We start from the raw sequence: 19452 nt of genomic DNA, 5'->3' as shown, positions 1-19452 counted from the left end.
TGGAGAAGAGGACCTCCTGCCCTTCCCTTGCAGCCTGAAGGAGAATTTGGAGGGAGGCATCGCTGAACCGTGAGGTCACCCGGAATCTTCCTTCTGCCATTCTGCCTGCAGGATTCTGTTCCGCTCCTTGGCAGCAGTCTGACAGTCAGGCAGAGGCTCTTTCTGAGCAGGCAGCATTGAATACAGGGCTGGCAGCCCTTTAAACATGGCGCCAGCACCTGCCACAACGTCACTTGATGCCGCCTTCGCCACCTCCGCTCCTGTCTTCGTCCTCTCACTGAACGGTTCCTGCACCTCCTGACTTTTAATTGGCCAGCCACCACTTGATCATGTATGCTGGCCGCTCATTGCCCCAACGGAAGCTACCCCCGCTTCCAGTCCCAAAGTCAGGACCTGCGGCCTCTGATCAAAGTTCAACCCCAAAGTCACATGATTCTTAGAAGCTCAGAGGTAATTTTGGCAGAGGTAAGTAAGAACAAGGAGAAACAAGGGGCTGAATTTTCACCATGGAGGCAGGAAACCGAAACCAGGTATGTTTTTGGGTCAGAAACGTGTCTCCAGTGGGAAACTGATTAAATTTTCATGGAGGTGAGCCCTAATTGATATGGAGACAGGTTTCCTGTCCACTTAGAGCCAGTTGGGGCTGGAACAGAGACAGGTCAGATGAGGCGTGGGACTCATTTAGACACCCCACGACAGCCATTGCTGAGACTGCTGGTTGTCCTGATGGAGAGCGCTGCAGTTTTTGTTCAAGCCTTCCACTTCACCAGAGGGAAACGGTCACAGGGGAGCTGGAGGCCTGACACTAGGGGCAGGGCAGGGCAGACCCTCACTTCATCAATGCCAACCTGGATCTAATGCTGGTGGCCATGAAGGAGAGGAGGGAATTCCTGTTCCTGGAGTGTGGCAGGAGGAGGACACATAGTTGTGCAGCATGATCTCCCTCTGCCTTCAATTCCTCCTCCTCTCATACCTCCTGCTGTTCCCTGAGGAGCTGTCTCCTTCGGGCCTCACGGTCCTCAAGGTCCATGCCTCTCTGGAATACCATGGAATGGAAACCACAGCATACCACCACAATGACCGAGACCCTTACAGGAGTATATTGGAGGACACCACCCGACCAGTCCAGGCACCAGAATGACATCCTCAGAAGCCCGGAGGCCTGCTCAATGGTTGTCCTGCTGTCTGGGGCTCACATAGAGGGGTCAGTAGCCATCTCTTCAAGGCATTTCCCTTGTCCCCTAGGATTCATCCATGCACTTTGGGGGTTGGAGTAAAGATCTGAGGCAGCCTGGACTAGCGGAGGATGAAGGAGTCATGGCAGCTGCCAGGAAAGCGAGCACGCAGATGGAGGAAACTTTTGTTGTGGTCGCAGACTGGTTGAGCATTGAGGGAGTGGATGGATCCTGCTGATGGATCTCAGTGGTCGGTTGTTGGGTGCCTCGATGGCTACATGGCTGCAATCGATGATGCCCTGCACCTGGGGGAATCCAGTGATGGAGGGAAACCCAATGCCCTCTCTCCCTGCGAGGCCATGTCTGTCATTAAAAGAATGTGCTGTCCAGCTTTGGCAAAGAGGGTATCAGTGACCAGCGAGATGCAGTGGTGTGCAGCAGTTTTTGAAATGCCACTAAGCTCTGCAGCTGATCCTTGGAAGGAGCCAAAAGTGAAGAGGTTCAAGGCCACAATGACTTTGACAGCCACTGGCATGTCATGGCGACCAGTGCTGCGAGGTGCGATGTCGTCGGTAATGAGGGCACAGATCTCTGTGACCATCTGCCTGGAGAGCCGCAGTCTCCTGCTGCACCAGTTCTCATCTCCAGGTAGCTCCGTCTTCGGCAATCAATCCTGTATTGAGAGTTTGATCTTGGTTACCTTACTGCCCTTCTTTCCTCTCCTGTGCTCTCCTGATGCCTGGTGGTCTGCCTTTCCTATGAAGGGTGTTGCCCGTCATTACCACTGGGCTCAAAATCTCACAGTTGTGCCCCCTTTGCCAGCTGGAGCCTTCCTTCTGGACAGGTGGCCGCCCAGTTTTACTTGGCAGCCTTTCCCCCTGCTCTTCTTCCCCCACGATGCCGGGGGGTGCCAACCCATTCAATGTCCATGTGCTGAGTGCCCCCTCTGCCTGCCACCTGCGCAACTCTAAGGGCAGCCCTGACTAAGAGCTGAGTCCCCTTTTGCGCCACTGACACTTTTATGGGGCCGGGATGATGCCCTGGGGGAGCCATGAGTGGCTCCCCACTCTGTATCCGCCTCGCCTCAGCAGATCTATTTCAGAAGGCACATATTACCTGTGCGCCTCTTTCAAAATGATAACTGCACCCCCTTAAAAGCTGTTAAATTTTCAAACTATCAACTGGGCTGAATTCGAGGGTGAGTGGGATTCCTATCCCACCCTCTGCCTGCGCTGCTCATTATTTCCAACACTGGGTTCGGCACATTGAAATCGACATGCTGCCTGGCGCTGGTATTTTTGGGGATCCCGCCTCCGTTTCCATCATTGGGAGGCCCTGACAATTCAGCCCAATGTCTGCAGCATCCTAGACATGAAGCTCTAGAAAAGGATGGTGCTTGCAGTATGATGGAAAATGGCTCAGGCAGTCAGGGTCAACTCAACCACTGCAGTTCACTGCAGATGCTGTATTTACAATAACCAGTTAGTTTTGAAGCAGCTCGCTATATGAAGTTTTACCTTGCTGCAAGTAGGATCATCCAGCTTAAATGTAACACTGCTATTCAAGAAAGGAGGGAGAGAAAACAGGGAACCACAGGCCAGTTAGCTTGACATCAGTCATCAGGAAAGTGTTGGAATCATTATTAAGGAGGTGCTAACAAGGCATATAGAAAATTATAATTTGATAGGCAGCGTCAGCATGCTTTTATGAATCAAATTTGACCAATCCATTAAAAGTTTTGTTAAGGATGTAATTAGTGGGGGTTGAGAAAGAGAAACCAGTGAACGTAATATATTTGGATTTCCAAAAGGTATTCAATAAGGTGCCACATAAAAGGTTATTACACGAGATAAGGTCTCATAGGGTTGGGGGTAATATATTAGTATGGATAGAGGATTGGCTAACAGACAGGAAACAGAGAGTACAGAAAGCAATTATCAAGGCAAATGGCATGTTGGCCTTTATTGCAAGAGGGTTGGAGTACAAAAGTAAGGAACTCTTGCTATATTTGGACAGGGCTTTGGTGAAACCACACCTGGAGTAATGTGCACAGTTTTGATCTCCTTAACTAAGCAATGATATATTTGCCTTGGAGGCAGTGCAGTGAAGGTTCACTAGAATGGTTCCTATGATGAGAGGTTCGATAGAATGGGCCTAGACTCTCTGGAGTTTAGAAGAATGAGAGAAACATATAACATTCTAAGGGGTGTTGACAGGGTAGATTCTGAGAGGTGGTTTCCTCCAGCACTCTAGAGAGTCTAAACCTAGGGGTTATGCTCTAGCCATAGTCCCAAAGGACCATAGGCATCTCTCCCCATTAGGGAGAGAGAGAGAGTTGGTGATGTATAGCTTAAGGGTCACCACTCCTCAAACGTGGAGCAAGGCGAGGAGGCAGGCCTCAATGAACTATCACTGCCAGTACAGGGACTGAACCCGCGCTGTTGGCATCTTTCTGCATTTCACGCTAGCCAACTGAGCTAACCGACCCACCTAGGGGGCATAGCCTCAGGATAAGGGGTCAATCATTTAAGACTGAGATGAGGAGGAACTTCGCCACTCAGTGAGTTGTGAATCTTTGGAATTCTCTACCCCAGAGAGCTGTGGATGCTCAGTTGTTGAGTATATTCAAAGCTGAGATCAATAGATTTTTGGACTCCAAGGGAATTGAGGGATATGACGATCGGGCAGGAAAGTCAAGTTGAGGTCAAAGATCAGTCATGATTGTATTGAATGACGGAACAGGCTTAAGGTGACATATGGCCTATTCTTGCTCCTATTTCTTATGTTCTTATGGGACAGCTTTAAAATAGGAGGGAGAAAGTGATGGCCGATAATACCATACTGAAGAAATGTTAAGCAAAACAGTTTTAGAAAACTGTACATGTTGTTATGACCGAGGTGGGAGGAGTGCACTGTTAATTCAGTTCCACTTCTGCACAGATCACAACATATATTTAAATTTTCCCACTTACCGAAACCGTCAATCAGATACTCTATTTTTCCCCCAGAATAAAGCACACCAACCAGGTTTTTTTTAATAGACAACTAAATTATACAATTATAAACCAAGTCTTAACCAATAATGAAGTGAAACATACACACAAATGGAAATATTAAAGCCCTTTATTTTATCCTAGTCCTCGCGCACACACACATACATACACAATCGGTTAACCAGGAAATAAAGGGATTTTTTGTTTACAGCTGTTACAAAGAAATAGAAGGAATAAAAAAACCCACTTAGGCTTAAAAGAAGGTATGGAAGGAAGTCCTTTGTATTGGCAAGGTGTCCCAAAGGCGAATCGGTGGCTGTCAATGGAATCTTCCCAGAACAGTTCTTTCTAGGCGATGTTGATGGTCAGATTGGGTAGGGTTTCAAAGAGATACAGGTACAAAAGGCTTCACATAGGTCTTAAATCAGGTGTGCAGCAACAAAGGTTTCAATTCTCACACATTCGATGCAAAGTTCCTTCAAAGATGCAAGGTTTCTGCAAACATGCAGGATTTCTTCAAATACAGGCGGCGACAGGAAACACACTTGACACAGGATTTGCTTTTCAAGAGAAAGTTGGGCTGGCTGGATCATCTTCTGTTCTCCTGGCAGATCAATAAGCAAACCCCAGCTGACTCTGACCAAACGCCAACTGGCTTTTTTCACAGTTCCAAAATGAAACCAGTTTTTGCCTGAAACAAGTCCTATGACAACCATAAATCCTAACCTGTCATTCCCTTGCAAACATCCTTTCAGAGTTACAAGCATAATCCCCTGCTGGGTTATTTGAAAACAGATGCTTTCCAGTAAGACCTGCCCACCAACCAACCTTCTGTTGACCTTTCCTTTTGTTTTTTTAAAACACAAAGTTCAGCAATCTCCATATGACACGATATCCAGAATTCAACTATATGATCTTTAAGACATATTTTACAAAAGAAACAAAAGCAGTCTCATAACAATGTGTACATACAAATGACTCCATGACTCAATTCAAAATACATTTTTATTAAACAGTTCAGAATTCATGGTACTAGTGAACAGTCCTAAAAGTATTTCAATTGCAATACAGGGAAGGATTTGTACCATGGAGACAGATAGGTAGTTTTGTTCTGTGTCTGTCACTAACCTTTTTACTGCCGTTGCTGTAGTTTATAGTGGGAGATTAGTTGTCCCAACTTTTGGAAACCAACCAAAAAGAGTGTATTTCATTTAAGTTGTTTATATGACCATGTAAACCAGGTGAGCTAAGTTAGATGAGATTGCAGTTATCTAAAATCCAAAAGTGCATCACAGCTTCTTAACATATTTGCAAAGATTATAATTTCCTTAGGAAAAAATGTATTTTTTTACTCATTGCTTTTGGACCTTCTCCATTGGTGTTTCATATCTTCTGTTCCTGACACTTCCTGCATCATTGTGAGCAGCAAGGTTTTCTATAGCATTCTGTGCTACATAACAGAAAGGGAGGTATTTAAAAATTATACAATAATAGTCAACTCACAGGAATAGAGTTCATTCTCTTGTCTTACCAGTTTTTAGTTGGTGCAGAAAGTAAATGTAGTGTAATCTTTCCTCAGTGGAATATTTTTACAACAAATGATGTTCAATGTAAGGCTGCAAGCAGTATTACTTTAAAATAAACTGGCATGTTTAAAATAAAATTGCAAAATACTGCAATTAATTTAAACTTTTTTTGTTTATTTATGTTGACTTCATTAAGGCCAGAATTTTACATTAGCAGGAGGCCCTGCTTATCAGCCAAAATGTTGGGGGGCGTGCCCGCCTCCTCTGGGCTTGGGAGCCATGTCGAGATTTTATGTGGCCCAGGCCCTTAATTGGACTTGGGCAGGACTTCCGCCTTCTTGAAGCAGGAAGTCCCGCCCCCAAGAGCTGCCGGCCAGCTCTCAGTCCCAGCAGCTGCACCCAGCTAATGGCAGGATCATGGACGTCAGCCCAGGAAGACTGGTAAGTTTTGGGGCCTCTCAGGAACAATCGGCTGGGCTCCGGCGAGGCAAGGAGGGTCAGTTGTGGGGTTGGGACATTATTTCAGTGGGGGCAGTTGAGGCTTCAGGGAGGCCCGGCGTGGGGCACTGGGTGTCCGATCAGGAGGGTGCCCCCAAGGCCGCAAGGAGGCCGCCAGGTTGTGGGGCCTAAGGTGCCCGCCGGCCGCTGACAAAATACCAGCAGCAGTGGGAGAAGGTTAATTGGCCACTTAAGGGCCCCGATTGGCCTGCGGCAGGCAGGCTGTTTCTCGCTGCTGCTGCCCCTGGTAAAATTGCATCAGGGACTGGAAGGCATCAGGAATGGCACCCAACCCCGTCCCCCCCGCCTCCCACTCAATCTTATGCTCCTCCCACCACCAGGCCACTCCTGTGGGGGGGCATAAAATTCCAGCTTAAAAGTAAATGTTTTTAGTTCACCAGTGACTGCTGATCATTATGTAATTTGGTTTATTGGATTTACTGGAGAATAGTGCGGATGGAACTGAATTTATATAAACAATTGAAACTGCGCAATTATTGCATTCCCATTACGCAGACTCCTTTTCCAAGAATCAGACTCACCATTATGGAGCCCTTATTAAAGAGGAACATTGTGCCCACCACAACTGATCAGTTGCAATACTTTAAAATGAAATGTTTGAAAAAAAATGCTTAAATGTGTTTTTCTGTTTACTTATTTTTTTTATGTAACGATTTTCCTTTTCAGCAGTAAACTCTGGTGTAGGATCTGACTAGTGGAGTTATTGAACATGAGATAGTGGAGGAGAGAGGTGCATCAGTGATTGAAATGTCATGATTTCTGAATCCTTGCTTGGTCAATGACTGCGTCTCCACTAATCTTAATTCATTTTCCCTCTGTATTCTCAAGCTGTATAACTCACTCAAACCCATATTTTCTCTAAGATGTTATCAATGCAAGCAAGTTAGGCTAAACCTTTATAAATCACTGATAAGACCTCAGCTGAAGATGTGTGTCCAATTATGGGCCTCACACTTTTGGAAGAATCTCAAGGCCTTGGAGAGGGTGTACGGATGAGGAAATTCAGTTACATGGGCTTTTAGTAGAATAGATAGGAAGAAACTATGTCCACTGGAAGGAGGGTTGATAACCAGAGGACACAAATTTAAGATAATTGGTAAAAGAATGAGGGGGAGTTGAGGAGACTTTTTTTTTAAGTAGCACGTCGTTATAATCTGGACTACGTTGCCTGAATGGTGCTGGAAGCAGATTCAGTAGTAACTTTCAAAAGGGAATTGGATATATACTGGCAAAGGAAAAAAATGCATAGTTATGAGGAAAGAACTGGGGAGTGAGACTAATTGGTATGTCTTTCAAAGGCTGGGATTTTACGAGCATAGCCGAGGAATGGACCCCGGGGCTGGAGGTGGGTGGCGCTGATGTTCCCGACCCAATCCCCAATTGAACTGCTGTCTTGCAGCCAATCAACTTCTGGCAGGCAGTGGGAATGACTATTTCGGGGTTGGAGGCAAGCATTTAGGCGGCAGCTGCAGCAGCAGCTGACCCTGTTAGATGTGCTGGCATCATCTTTAAAGGGCTGCCAATCAAAATATGAATTTAAAATATATTACACCTTTTTAATCAGAACATGAATTTAAACATATTTTACACCTTCTCACAGAACTGTATTAGTTGGAGTTTGAGATGCAGAATACAGTCCAACCCAATGGTTATCACCTAGGCAGTTCTGGAAAAAAAAGATACTAACGCAGGGTCCTATGAACCACAGAACACACAGGCAGAGACAGAGATACGGGAGCATTTTTTTAAAGCTGTAGGCACTCGTACTGGTTTGATTAAGTCAATCCAGTTGGATTGACTGTTCTGATGAAAAAGGTGGAAATATATTTAAATTCCTGTTTTGATTGGCTGCCCTTTAAAGATGGTGCCAGCACATCTATCAGTGTCAGCTGCTGCTGCAGGTGCCTCCTAAATCTGTCGGAGTCAACTGGATTGACTATCAGTAATATTTCCAGTTCAAAGATTCTGCCTGCCAACTGGTTAAAGTTGAGGCGGCTATATGTCAACTGGCTCCGCATAAGTCCAACTGGTTCCACTTTGTCTTCCAACTGGTTTCAGATGAACCAGTCGGCAAGTCAATTGGTACCAGATTAGCTCAAATGGTTCCAGTTAAAGTTGACTGGGCAACTGGGAATACCAAATGGTTACCAGTTAAGATTGCCAGTTATCCCAGCTGTATCCAGACAACACCAGTTGAGACCACTTACTTGCAGTTGAGACCAAAAAAGATCTGTTAAGTCCAATTGATAATTCCAAGTGGCTTCAACTGGTTTGGAAATGTGAGATTCCCAGACTATCATGCGTATTCTAACCAGCATATCCTTGTTAAATTAAGTGGAAGTCATGCCTGCTCGGAGGCCTCGTAAATGCCCCAAAAATAGTAATAGATAAAGGTAATATCAGAGAGGAGGGGTTCTACTCTGATTTTGCAGGACTTCAACAGGTGCAGGCTACCCACCCCATTTTAAATTGATCTCATTCCTGAGATTTGAGATGGAGTCAAGGTCCATCACAGCAGATGGATAGGGTCTTTAACACCAGAGCAGGGACTTCGTAATTTCAGAGGCTTATTGTCTAGGCTTATACATTCTCCAGTTGGATGAGGAACTGGGGAATGAGCAGTATCCAACATTCCTGTACATCAGCTATATTGCATAACCTCTGCGGCCTACATTCGCACTACACAAAGGCCCACAACCCCCTGTACTGAGACATTATCTTGTACGTGAGTAGTTGAAGTTGTTGAATACTTTTTTTTGTGGTAGTGGGGAGAAAACTAACAGAAACAGCAGCAGGAATTTAATGCCACCCCAACGAACTGGATGGTGGCGGGGGGGGGTGTGGCGTAAAATGGAGCGGGAGTCTCCAGGAGATCTTCCTGACCCACTCCTGCCTCCGCCTCCCTTTACATAGGGTGGGGGAGGGCGAAAAACGGCCTGCCCGCCCCAGGCCAATCAAGGCCTTTAAGTGGCCACTTAACAGCCACTTAAGGGCGTTCGCCCGCCTCCATGCAGATTTTACCCGTAACAAGCGGGTGGATTCTCAGTGTCCCGCGGGGAGCCCTGCTCATCGGGCACATCACCTTCAAGACCCAACATGCCCCGCCCCCCTCTTCCCCCCAAACGACCACCCTTGCCTCGCTGGGGCCCAACCGATTATCCCCGGCAAGGCAACCAAAACTTACCTTATTTCTCGGCTCCCAGGCATCCTGTCTTCATGCTGGGCTGTAGTCCCAGCAGTGGCCACCACTGCTGGTGCTTCTGGGACTAAGAGCAGCCGGCCCTCTGATTGGCTGGCAGCTCTATTAGACGGGATGTCCGACCTCAAGCAGGTGGAAGTCCCGCCTCATGGTCATTCAAGCCTGGGGAACCGTAAAATACAGAACGGATCCTTAGGTGAGGTGGAAGCGGGTTCGCCACCAACTTTTAAGTCGGAGACCGGCTCCTGTCCGCCCACCGAAAAATCCAGCCCGGCTTCTGTCTGTGGTAATAGCAGTGTTTCCAAATATGAAGAGGCTCCTTATTCCAGCTGAAGTGTTAAAGCACAGAAGCAATAGCATCTGGTGTCAGCTAGCATTTGTGTTTACATTGTTTAGAAAACTGTTACTACAAGAGGTGGAGTAAGTTGGGGAAAGGTATTTATTTGCAAATGTCATTTTACAGTAGAGCACCTAAGCATTTAACTGAACTTATTTACTCCCAGCCACTTCTGATCATACAAGAGTGTTCCAAATGGGATAAAGTTCCAATTCTTGGTAAAACTTCCTCCTAAATATTTTCACTTTCTGAAAACTAGAGTTTTTTTTCTTGCAATATCACATTAATATTGTTCGCAAAACACTGCATGACCGTGAAATGTTATTACTGCAAGACTATCTATTGCAGCTGCAACTGCATAAATTGCAGTTGGTGAATTTTGAATTAAGCCCCTTCAGCCAGTTCCACCATTTAGTTAGATCATGTCTGATCAATAACTTAACTCACATCTACCAGCCTTGGTTCTGAAAGCCTTAAAGGTCTTTGCCTAACAAAGTTCTAACAATCTCAGTTTTGAAATTTTCAATTAACCTACCCTCCCGTTTTTTGGGGGAGAGAGTTCCAGATTTCCACTACCCATGTGAAGAAATGTTTTTTGACATCTACCCTATCATTTCCATTATTTCTGACTGATTGCAGTCTGCGGGAACTTTAACAGCGTGTCCTATAGAGAAGCATAGAATCACTGACAGAGACCTCTGGATTTTCGCGTATAACTGCACATGTGCTGATTCCAGGGATTGGGTTTACCCAGCCCATTGGAGATGGGGATCCCAACGTCTTCCCACTCCACCATGCCATATTGCCAGTGGCAGGAACCTTGGTGGCGTGGCCACCCACTGGGCAGCCAATTGAGCCATTTAAGTGGCCAATTAAGGGCAACTTTCTGCCCCTACGGGCATTTTTCCCACTTCGGGAGGGCCCGCCTTTCCAGCAGGCTCTGGGGGGTGGTGGGTGTCTTTGTTGATGGGCACTCCATGGCCCAATGGCACTGCTGGTTCATCACGACCCCTGCCCAAGCGCTGGGGCCTGCCTGCCTGGCCCCGACCTCCCCAACAAATTAACCTCTCTTTGAGGGTGCCCTACCATTGCGGCGTCTCAATTCAGAAAAAGTCAGCTCCAGATGTTGCTGTCAGTTTCAGAGTGGTAATGATGGTGAATGCTGACAGTTTCACCCTCATTACTACCGCAAAGCCTGGGCCATTATCAAGGTCATAGGAAGCTATGAGGATAGTCTAAAATACAGTAGCCAAAATATCTAGGGTAAGAAGAGCAGAAAAGTCACAAAATTATAACGGGGATCAAATCCAAAAATTTTATTGTGGTTAACTCGCAATAAACTCTCAAACATTATTTTAAATACTTTATCATCTCTGTTGTAAAGAAGAAAATGGTCTCCAACTCTAAAATCATTATGAAAAAGACAGGAACAAAGAAATAAAAAACGTGTGAAAGAAAAAAATAGGCAACAGATTTGCAAATCAACTTTTTGGAACTCCAAAAATCTACAGCCTACCAAGGATATTTCTTTTTTTGATTAATAAACCCAACATTATGGCTTCTTGCCGTATCCTTGAATCAATTCTGTCCAAACACAGCCTGTGTATGCTGCTGATTTCAATGGCTTCCCTTCGTAATTTATTCCAATTTAATAGACTCTTGTAGAAAAAGGTTCTACCTGACTTCATCTTCTTAATGTTTAACTTGTATTTGAACTCTTCACCACACTGAACAAATTGTTTGGATCAGCTTTGTTAGCTGCCCTTGATAATCTTTAAAACTTCCATTTGGCAACCTTAAAGTTGCCTCTTTTCCAAGAAAATAAAGCTAAGTTCCTTAATCTATTTTTGTAACAAAAATTCCTGATACCTGAAATTGTCTTTGTTGCTTGCTGCTGCAAGAGGGCAACAATGCTTGGAATGGGGATTAAGCAGTATTCATAAAGCAACAATACAACCTTTCTTTTTAATTTTGTACTCTTTATCTCTCTGCTAATGCAGCCCACAAATTCATTTGAATTTTTTGAGTACAGTGATTGTTGAACATAGATTTGTCCACAGTAACATTGTACCACTATTCCTTTGAACACACACTCCTTCTTTTGGTTCCTGCTCCAAAAAAAATCTGACATGATTTCACATTGAACTGCATCTACTATTTATTAGCTCAGTTACATAAAAGGATTAAAATCTTGATTTTACCTCTGCATGCAGGGTCCAGAGTGAGTAGCAAGCTTGTATTTGTGATACCAGGAGAGAATTTAACTCCCGGGCTTCACATTAATGTTGAAGGTGAGTTTCTCCCTTAAACCAGCCACGAATCACTAACAGGTTAACAGGTGGCAGGAGGCCACCACCGGGGACTTGCGGGATCGGTCTGCAGAGCTAAGTGGTGATGTGTGATTAGGAGGGCATCAAGGTTCGGGGAAGGGGAGGCCTGGGGCAGGGGAGCCCAGGCCCACACCTGCACTTCCTAGACCACAAGAAAACCACAGAATAAACTTACCTTCCTGTGCCTCGTCTGGCCTTGATTGTTTATCCGGAGGCCAATTGCTGACACTAAGAGAAGGCTGTCAGCAGGAACGGAGTAATATAGAAAAATAGAAAAATAGGAGCAGGAGTAGGCCATTCGGCCCTTCAAGCCTGCACCACCATTCAATACGATCATGGCTGATCATCCAAACTCAGTACCCTGTTCCCGCTTTCTCCCCATATCCCTTGATCCCTTTAACCCTAAGAACTATATCTAACTCTTGAATATATTTAATGATTTGGCCTCAACTGCTTTCTGTGGTAGAGAATTCCACAGGTTCACCACTCTCTGGGTGAAGAAATCCCTCCTCATCTCAGTCCTAAATGGCTTACCCCTTAGCATGGACTCCCCCGCCATCGGGAACATCCTTCCTGCATCTAGTCTGTCCAGTCCTGTTCGAGTTTTGTAGGTTTCTGTGAGATCCCCTCTCATTCTTCTAAACTCTAGCGAATACAAGCCTAATTGACCCAATCTCTCTCCATACGTCAGTCCTGCCATCCCAGGAATCAGCCTGATGACCTTCGCTGCGCTCCCTCCATAGCAAGGTTATCCTTCCTCAGATAAGGAGACCAAAACTGCACACAATATTCCAGCTGTGGCCTCACCAAGGCCCTGTATAATTGCAGCAAGACATCCTTTCTTCTGTACTCGAATCCTCTCACTATGAAAGCCAACATACCATTTGCCTTCTTAACTGCCTGCTGCACCTACATGCTTACTTTCAGCGACTGGTGCACAAGGACACCCAGGTCCCGCTGCACCTCCCCCTTTCCCAATCTATCGCCGTTAAGATAATCTGCCTTTCTGTTTTTGTCACCAAAGTGGATAACCTCACATTATACTGCATCTGCCATGTATTTGCCCACTCACTCAACCTGTCCAAATCACATTGGAGCTTCTCTGCTTCCTTCTCACAGCTCACACTCCATTCCCAGTAAAAATTATGCTGTTCCACTTGATACTTTCTTGCGAATTAGCGTGACTTAAAATTCTTCCTTGAGGACTGCTGCTTAACCAATTTACTGAGGTAGGTGAGAAACTGCAGAAAAAAATTGCAACAAGATATAAACCTTAGAGTTTTATCCTGAAGGTTATTGAGCAAAAACTCCAGAATAACTATGACATTAACATCTATTATTCAATTCTGATTTGTCACAAAGGTCATATTGTATGGATGAGGGAGGCCATTCTGCCCATTTAGTTCACTCTATCCATAAAAGCACATTTCACCTCCCACGCACCCCCCCCCCCACCCCACAAAACCCCCATCAGGTGTCCAATTTTTTCTTGACTGACTCCAGACTTTCTTAGCTCCACAGAAGACCAATCCAGGTATTAATTACCTTTTGCATGAAGAACTGCTTCTTGACAACAGTCCATAAGAACATTAAAAATGGAGCAGGAGTAGCCCATAAGGCCGCTCGAGCCTGCTCCACTATTCAATAAAATCATGGCTGATCAGATCTTGGCCTCAACTCCACTTTCCTGCTCCCCATAACCCTTGACTCCCCAATAGTTCAAAAATCTGACTATCTCAGAGTATATTCAATGACTCACCAGCCACAGCTCTCCGGAGTAGCAAATTCCAAAGATTCGCAATCCTCTGAGAGAAATTCCTCCTCATCTCTATCTTAAATTGGTGATCCCTTATTCTGAAACTATGCCCCCTAGTCTTAGATTTCCCCATGAGGGGAAGCATCCTCTTAGCATCTACTCTGTCTAGCCCCCTCAGAATCTTATATGTTTCAATAAGAGCACCTGTCATTCTGCTAAACTCCGATGAGTATAGGCCCAACATACTCACTCAACCTTTCCTCACAAGACAACCCCTTCATCCCAGGAATCAAGCTAGTGAACCTTCTCTGAACTGCCTCCAAAACAAGTATATCCCTCCTTAAAAAGGGGACCAAAACCATATACAGTACGCTAGGTGTGATCTCACCAATGCCCTGTACAGTTGTAGCAAGACTTCCCTACTTTTACACTCCATCCCCCTTGCAATAAAGGCCAACATTCCATTTGCCTTCCTAATTACTTGCTGTACCTGCATGCTAACTTTTTGTATTTCAAATACGAGGACACCCAGATCCCTCTGTACCGCAGCATTCTGTAGTCTCTCCTTGTAACTAGTATCCTGCTTTTCTATTCTTCCTACCGGTGTTCACATTTGTGCACATTATTCTCCATCTGCCAAATTTTTGCCCACTCACTTAACATATCTATATCCCTTTGCAGACTCTTTGTGTCCTCCTCATGATTTGCTTTCCTACTTATCTTTCTATAATCAGAAAATTTGGCTACGATACTCTCAGTCCCTTCATTCGAGTCTTGAATATAGATTGTAAATAGTTCAGGTCTCAGCACTGATCCCTGTGGCATCCCACTAGTTACAGTTTTCCATTCTGAAAATTACCCATTTATCCCCATTAGTTCTGAACTTGCTTGTACACATTTTCCTGCAGTTGTAGTTTAGCTTAAAATGGTGTTCATGATTAATATTTTCTATTCACATAGTACCTTAGTACCTATGATGTCTTCTCTCATATGTCTCCTTTCAAGGCTGAAGGGACTTAGTGGGTTTTCCTTTAAGTTAAGAATCTACTAATATACTTTCCTATAAGTCTTCCATTATAGATGTTATATCCACTACCAACAATCATCACTGCCCTCCAACCTCCTTTTCACCAACTTGGTTTCATTTAAGCTCTGCTCCATTCAGTGTTATTTCACATAAATATTAAATTGTTTATTTCAGTGGCTCCCTTGTTCAATCACTGACTTCTCAGCATATCTACGTCAGCAAATATATGAGACCCCCAAACAGTAAAGATGAAACTTCCATTTTCATCGAGGTGCCACTGGACAGCCAGGGTCGTCAGAGATGCTTCACTGCTGCTCTGGTACAGGGCTCTAGGATCTGCATTCTGATGATAGCTGAGTTCTGGGAAGGGCTCGCTGTGGGCTGCATCTCTTTTGTGACTGCTGGGGCAGTCTGCTACTGCTTTCAGTATGTTCTGAGTAGACCAGAGGCCTGGCATGTGTTGTGATCTTGAAAAATAGCAATATCTTATCAGTCGATTCTACTGTGCCAATGATACTGGGCTCAGATTCAGGGTGCCCAACGATCAGTGGAATGGGAGATTTAATGGTTCCCATCAGATCCTGAAAGCTGCAAGGCAGTCTCCTGAAAGCCTGCCCAAAGTGTCTGAAGTGCAGAATGCAGGCCTCTCTCAAGCCTTTCTTCCAAGCTTCTGTTTCCAATGAAGACCTGTAGTGGGATGTGCTGTATGGGGCGACTATCGCAGACTGGAAAGAAGTTGCCACATGATCCATTTATCTCTGTAATAAGGAAAACACTGCTCTGATGTCTCTGCATACAAAGTCAGTGGACAAAATCAAAATACTTGTCTCATGCTGCAGTGCCTAGAAGAACAATATCACTACTTGCACACAATTGTTATTTTTGTCAAAATCCTTCTTTTCATCGCAGGACCTATGAGATCTAAGTCTGCTGCCTCCACAGCATCCACTTCCCTCATACTCAGTGCATGCACTGATGTAATTTCCTCATCCTTTCTCATTAGATCCTTTCAGATGAAGGTTTCTGAGCTGGTGATTGGAACAGATAAGGTGGATGAGAAACATGATGTTATAAAGGGAGAGAAGGCAGGAATACTGGAAGTACAAGGTGCAGGATGGTCATTGGCATCCTCATCATTTGAGCTTTATTCAGCAACACATAAAATCTTCCTTCTACCTCATTCTCCTCCTCCTCAACATCATCATCTGTCTTGTCCATGTCCTTTTGCTGTGTTGCACTTAGGGAAGAAAAGGAAGTAAATTAAGTGTGGGTGTAGCACCCAGAGAGGGCAACAAGATTCGGACAGTCTGGAGTTCAATGGCAGCTTGGCCTTAGCAGGAACACGTACTACTTAGCACCCATTTTCAGTTGGCTTACAAACCTTGTCATCAGTATCAAAGTCTCTTGCCCCCCAGAGCTCAATAGCTTATTCTTAAAAATCTGTAAGCTCCCTTATGTCTGTCGTTGCCTTGGCAGTGGCCTGCTTGCCTTGTGAATTATGTGGCAGTTTCTCCTGGAACAATATCAATCAGTAGAGGATGGTGAGCATCTGAAGGGAATTTCCCAGGTGGCAACAAGCAGTTGATGTGAGAAGGAGGTGCTAAAAAGATCCTATAGTATGAGGGGTTGGAGTTGTAAGGAGCAGCATGTAGGAAGCGGCTGAATTTTTCCAACCTTTTGGAGATGGGCGTCGATGCTGGCCGCAGGCAATATGATAGGGGAAGGCATCGGGAGGGGAGCCTGAGGTCTTCCCACCGCCATAGCATATTGCCAGCAGTGGGAACCTTAGCAGCACAGCCGCCCACTGGGCAACCAATTGAGCCACTTAAGGGCCTAATTAAGGGCCACATCCTGCCCCTGTGGGTACCTGGGGGGAGCTTTCATGGCCCATGGACAGTACCCCCGGTGGCAATGGCCACCACTGCGCTTAACCTGCTGCCGGTGCACCATAACCACTCACCCCGATCGCTTTCAAAAATAACTTACCTGCCCTTCGAGGGTGCGTTGGCATTAAGGCACTCTCTCCATCTTGCAGTGGCCACTGTTAGTGGTGGTGCCACCAAGGCTGCTGGCTCTCTGATTGGGCTGGCAGCTCTGTGGGGGGGAGGGGAGGGGTGCAGGCTGCCATTCTCAATTGGATGACGGCCCCAGTAGTGGACTGTTAATGGGCCGCCGGCAAAATGCTGACCCAGGGTCCCTGGGATCAGCTCCGACTTTCAGACCCAGCTGCGGGTCTTCTTCGGGGCTGACAAAATTCAGTCCAAGGAGCTGAGGACAGTTCCAAACATTGGTTCTTGTTGGAATAGTTTAAACAGCTATTATGATTAAAAGCTTCTCATTCCATTTAAGAATTTGGATGATCAGTGGAGCAGTTCCTATGATGCCAAAGTGAAGGTCACAATTCTCTTACCTTGGCTGCCATTTCTCCACATGGCTCTGGTAACTAATTTAGGTGACCTCCTTCTCTCCAAGCCCAGGAAGCAGTCTTCCTCTGGCAGATCTGCCTTGGATAGATGTTCTCAAGAAACCAGACAATGTGGCAAAATTGACTGGCTCAGAAATTGTGCACATGATTGTTGAAGTTCATATAGAAATAGGGACTCATATCTAACTAACTTGTAATCTTTTAAGAGTTACAGTTTCAAGCTTAGACTGGATTCCACTCTGGTTTCTTGGGTGGTCTCTTTGCTTTTCCTTATCGTAATGTTTAGCTTGCAACATTCATAATTGTTATGAAAAAATGTCTTGTGATAATTATGTACATGAAAAAAATGATTATATATCTATTGTTGGCATCCACTAAAAATAACATGTATAATATGCTTTGTTGTGCAGATCTTGGTAAGCTTTGATTTAATTCCATAAATCTTCCTCAGTTAATGGGTGTGATGATACAATGGTTTTAAAATCTCATATTCCCAATAATTGGAATTACCACAACTTCCTGCAGCTGACAGTCTTGATTATTAATGTCTTCCAGTGGTTACGCAGCTTCCTCACAATGCCATATCATATGCTGTGTGAAACCACTACATATGCAATCCCTGCCAAAGTGGTTAATAGTTGCTAACCCCACTTGGTTCAAAGCTGTCGAGTTAACTCCTCCCCCCACAAATTAACAAACCTCCCAAGTATTACAAACTAATTTGGACAACCAAACTGTTAGTCATATATCAACAGTTACACTCAGCATAACCTAATCTCTGCTTTCTGAGGATTTTTTTTGTAATTGTCAGAAGACATTTTTAAGTACTGCTAGAATGAAGAAAGCATAGTTAAAGTGGGAACCTCGGTATGTTTATAGATTTGATATTTCATTTAGTTGTGCCCTCATCCAGTAATGGAACAAAAAAGAACCTTACCTCACATGTCAGCCTTTTGACACATTAGGCTGCAGTTAGTAATCAATTATTCCCCTCAAACACAGAACTTCCAAGATTTTTACCCAGTCATGTAATCATTGTATTATGCTTATGGCCATAAAATCTTTGTAGATTGACTTAAATTGTATAATTTAATCATCTAATTGAAAAGGAGAGTTGCCACTTAGCACCAAGTTTAGCTCATCATAATGAAACACAGGCTGCTTCCCACAGATTACTCAGATTGGCTAATTAATGGTCACACTAAAATTGAAGTGTGATTTCTTTGTGACGTGGTTATTTATCAAGGAGAAGCAGTTGAAGAAACATTTTATTTTTAATGTGCTCCACTTATGTAATGACAAAGTAACCTGAAGAATTAGACCAATAAGGACTTTGTATCTGTAATGGCACAAGTAGAAATATATAAATTACCTTCTAATCCAAATGAAGGAGAAAACTATCTTTACTGATTTTTCATTATCTTTCATAAAACACTCTTGCAGAAGAAAGTGATCGCTGTGTAACCACATTTTCACGTAAGTTCAATGCACACACAATATTAATACCATGACTGGTTAAGAAAGTTTGTGAATAGATCATGTTTTTATTAGAGAGAGCTTTTCTGAACAGTTTCAAAAGATTTCAGTAGAGGCACATTGAGTAACTGAACAAGCTGAGGATATTTGGGATGAATTCTGGCTACTTTCTCTTAAGGATGCTGGAAAATGTGTATGTCTACGAGACTGGGTATAAAATCTTGTAAGTTCTGTGTTTGAGGGGAAAAAGTGATTATTAACTGCAGGCTAACGTATCAAAGGATTGACCTGTCAGGTAAGATTCTTTTTCTGTTATGTCACTGGACGTGGACACAAATATCAAATAAACATGGACTTGGATAATTTAGTCCTTGTGTTAAGGAACCAATTATGCATTCTCATTTGTGGAGGCATCCAGTAGTTCTTGTGGTAAAGCACAAAACTCTCAAAGGGCCACAATCCCAGTTTGTTCTACACTGTTTGCTTTTCATGTTTTATTTAAAAAAAAATTTGTTGGGGGAGGGAGGAGTTGATGGATGATTTACTGTCCACCTCACCTGTGAGTGAGATTGATTCCAATATTGGGAACAAAACATGAAAAGTGTTCCATCTCACAGCAGTGGCATCCATTAGCTTAATTTCTTGGTTCTAATAAGAGTTCACCTACCTAGGCTCAACTATCACCAGTA

The 19452-nt window shown here is 44.4% G+C and overlaps 1 long non-coding RNA gene across 1 annotated transcript in view; it reads right to left on the bottom strand.

The window, feature by feature from the left end:
• Positions 1-12199, bottom strand: part of LOC137379871 (uncharacterized) — a 59259-nt gene extending 47060 nt beyond the window's left edge. Inside the window, exon 1 of the long non-coding RNA XR_010976930.1 lies at positions 11951-12199. This is a non-coding gene — a long non-coding RNA (uncharacterized lncRNA). The remainder of the gene's footprint in view (positions 1-11950) is intronic.
• Between the last annotated feature and the right edge of the window lie 7253 nt (positions 12200-19452).

This window comes from Heterodontus francisci, chromosome 18 (genome assembly GCF_036365525.1).
Source record: "Heterodontus francisci isolate sHetFra1 chromosome 18, sHetFra1.hap1, whole genome shotgun sequence".
Lineage (NCBI taxonomy): Eukaryota > Metazoa > Chordata > Chondrichthyes > Heterodontiformes > Heterodontidae > Heterodontus > Heterodontus francisci.
Note: the sequence above shows the minus strand (reverse complement) of the source record. Positions and strands in the feature narration are given on the sequence as shown.